This window comes from Hibiscus syriacus, unplaced genomic scaffold (genome assembly GCF_006381635.1).
Source record: "Hibiscus syriacus cultivar Baekdansim isolate YM2019G1 unplaced genomic scaffold, ASM638163v2 tig00110984_pilon, whole genome shotgun sequence".
Classification (NCBI taxonomy): Eukaryota; Viridiplantae; Streptophyta; class Magnoliopsida; order Malvales; family Malvaceae; genus Hibiscus; species Hibiscus syriacus.
The window spans coordinates 40,001-43,978 of record NW_024062938.1 but is presented as its reverse complement, the minus strand read 5'-3'; the positions used below and the strand labels follow the sequence as shown (position 1 = coordinate 43,978).

Sequence of the window (3,978 nt, the reverse complement as noted above, 5' to 3'; positions counted from 1 at the left end):
AAATAAGACGATCTCCATCCGTCTTGATGACTCCAATTATCTTCTTTGGAGGCAGCAAGTGTTACTTGCTCTTGAGAACTTGGCTCTTGTCAATCATGTTGACGGGACTCTTCCTATTCCTCCTCAGTATATTCTTGAAGGAGGCGTCAAGATTGTTAATGGAGAGTTAGTTGCATACAAGCAGCAAGATAGTGCACTCTTTTCTTGGCTCTTGTCTTCATTTGGTTCTTCGATTCTACCATCTTTAGTTAGTTGTAAGACATCTTTGGAAATCTGAGAGAAGCTTCAGCAATCTTTCTCTGTTTCTTCTACCACCTAGATTATGCACCTTCATTGTTCTTTGAAGACCCTTTGCAAAAGTGACTAGAGCATGGAGTGTCTTGCTCAGATTCAGGCGATTTGTGACATCTTGCTGCTGTGTAGTATGCTGACAGAAAACGATGCACATTTTGGCCATGCTTTCTGGGCTGCCGCCGGAGTATGAACCGGTGGTGGCCGTCATCACTTCAAGTCAACAACCTTACAAGTTTGGCGGTGTTTGTAGCGTTCTTCTTGATTAAGAGGCGAGGCAATTATGTTTTCTGAGTCAAAATGTTGTTAATATGGCTCAGGGTTCCGTTCATAATGGGCCAAATATGTGTCAATTATGTCCTATCCCATTTTATACTTCTATGGGTCAAGGGTTTTTCTGAGCAAAATACTTGTTCTGGTTTTTCTCGGTGCACAAAACAGCGCATGGGTTCTTGGTGTTCAGAATATTGTCTACGAAGTGTCTGCTGGGGCTTCGACATTTCCTTCACTAAATTTCTCTCCAGTTCAAGGCCAAGGGGTTCGTTCGCGAGGAGGTTTCCCGTCGTATCAAGGTAATCGTGGTGGTTTTAGAGGACGAGGTTTTGGACGGTCGCATGTGCAATGTCAGATTTGTGGAAAATTGGGTCATTTAGCGAGTCGGTGCTATTTTAGTTTGATCAATCTTTTGAGAGGTTGCTACTTCTAATGTCTGCAAGTTGTTGTTCTGTTGCCGATGAAGTTTCTGAAGAGTCGTTGGTTCAACAAAATGAGTTTGTTCGTGCTATCAATTCGGAGTAAATCCATTAATTAATATTAGTAAAATCCATAAATTGTATGATAAGTCTTCTAGGAATTTAGAAAGAAGGAACTGTGATAGTTCTCTTATTAATTCTCAAAAGTTTTTATTAAATGATTTTTTAATGCAATTGTTGAATGTTAGAAATATAAACTGATAACCTAACTTCTAGGAATGTTTAAATACAATTTTTGTATTTTCTTTTATTAAATAACTAATTATAAAATTCACAATTGCTGACTCGGTCATTCAAAATTAATTCTTAAACATATTGGATAAAATCCTTCAGTCATGTTTCAATAACATGAAGGAGGTTACCTTTGTTATACCTCCTTCGAATCCCTTTCGGAATCACGCAAGCGGTGCCATTCTCTGGAGCTCCATGTCCTTCGGAATTCCAAAGTGCCGTACCTCCTCTAGAGTCACACAACTGATGCCATTCTCTAGAGTTTCTTTAAGCCTTTGGGTGGCTACAATTCCTTGATCTGATCGCTGTCAAAGTCATTTGTATGATAACCGAGTCTATTCACTTTGTCCAACTACAAATAGCTTTTCATGATCTTAGGTTTAATACGAGCTCTAGGCCCATCTATAAATTATCATGCAAAATATGAGAGATTTTCTTTTCTTCCAAATTTGAACTATTGTAACTGTGATGACAATTTCATTGCTTCCGTTGAAGAATAAGTTGCTCCTTGTCAAAACCACAAAATATTGACCACAATTGTTCAATGATAGAGTGATCAATCTCCTTTTCACAAAAGTTGAAGTTAAAAGTTCAAGCAGAAAAACCAAATTATTATAAATAAACTTTAAAGTGAAATTTCCTCATACTCTTGGAGGACTTCAAGCATTTCCTCCATTTTTCATACACATACATAGAGTCATATGGTTAAAGGATTGATCGTTTCAAAATATTAAGAAATTATCAACTTTTAGAATTTCAATGATTCGATGACCAAGGAAATCCACATCAACATATCATGTTGCTCATTGTTAATAATAATAATAAAAAAAAGTGGCATTCACTTGCAAGAAAACGTTGACCATGCTTGGGACATAGTAGCCTCCACGTCTATCAATGTTTCCCCTAAATATATATAATAACATTCCATGAAGCGGCCTTCCAACCCAAAATTTTTACAATCTTGTTTTCCCCAAATTTTCCCTTCAAGTCCTTCAAAAACGGCTGCCACTCACCTAGCAGTTTGGCTCTCATCATTGTTGCTTCTCCCATTAGCCTTAGCTGCATACGAACCCGCTCCGCAAGAGAAGAAAACGGAGGTGTCGAAGGAATGGTATACTGCCAAAGCTGCGACAATTACAGATCGTGGTCGTTGTCCAAAGCGGAATCCATCGCCTCGGCTAAAGTTAGTGTGGTGTGCAAGAACCAAAGGGGACAGGTCAGCTTCTACAAGGCGTTTGAAACGGACCCTAAAGGTTACTTCTTTGCTGAGCTCCAAGGGTACGAAATGAGTCACTCTCTCTTGGAGCATCCTCTCCAATCTTGTGTCGTCAAGCTCGTTGGATTGCCTCTCAATAACTGCAAAGTGATGTCGAACGTCAACTACGGGCTCTACGGCTCGCCGCTTCGTTACGAGAAACAAGAGGCGTGTAGGAAGATTATGATGTTGTGATCTATGCGCCGGGCCATTGGCTTTCCGACCCGCCAATTGCCCTGCCCCAACTCGGTACTGATTCATCTTCCCGCCCTGAATGGATTAAGCTTACATTTTCTTTTTGATTCGTGTCTTAACATGTTTTATCCATCTATGTTGTTGCATTGTTCTGTTTCTTCAATAATTGAACTCTGCTGCAATGCGGATTGCTTCTTTCTTCTTTTTTGGTACTAACCTCTTACACATTATAAAACTCTTTTAATTTTATACATATTTAGGACTGTTAGTTGAATGAAAACAAATGATTGAGATTAAAAGTTAGAAAATGTGAAGATATTTACTGAAAAAAAAACAATGATTGAATATCATCCATTTATTTTTATTCATCTAACGGTCTTAAATGTATGTAAAACTACAGAGTTTTACATAATGTAAATAAATCATAACCCATATATATATATATATATATCCTTTTTCCACTTTATTTTCTCCAAATTAAAAGGTATAATTTTAACTAAATTTAAAAAATTTATAATGAGACAATAATGTTTGTACAAATCTATAAAGTTATATATATTACTTATATAAGATTAATGATAATATTATGATTGTTATAAATAATTTTGATTGAATTAACAATATCTTAAGAGTTGCAAATTTTTTCCCTACATTTTTTATAGCAAGGCACATTGTACTACTATCAAGGAAATAATTCAAATTTAAATTTTAGACATAACATTATTGAATGAAACAATTATGAATCTCGTAACTAAAGTATGTATGTATGTATGTATGTATGTATGTATGTATGTATGTATGTATGTATGTATGTATGTATGTATTATATGTATGTATGTATGTATGTATGTATGTATGTATGTATGTATGTATGTATGTATGTATGTATGTATGTATGTATGTGTATGTATGTATGTATGTATGTAGTATTATGTATGTATGTATGTATGTATGTATGTATGTATGTATGTTGTATGTATGTTGTTGTATGTATGTATGTGTATGTATGTATGATGTATGTATGTATGTATGTATGTATGTATGTATGTATGTATGTATGTATGTATGTATGTATGTATGTATGTAGTATGTATGTATGTTGTATGTATGTAGTATGGTATGTATGTATGTAGTCTGTATGTATGTATGTGTATGTATGTATGTATGTATGTGTTGTATGTATGTATGTATGTATGTATGTATGTGTATATGTATGTATGTATGTATGTATGTAGTATGTATGTATGTTGATGA

The 3,978-nt window shown here is 35.3% G+C and overlaps 1 pseudogene; it reads left to right on the top strand.

Annotated features, from left to right (window-relative positions):
- The first annotated feature begins 2,200 nt into the window (after positions 1–2,200).
- On the top strand, positions 2,201–2,785 carry LOC120148669 (annotated as a pseudogene).
- Positions 2,786–3,978: the final 1,193 nt, after the last annotated feature.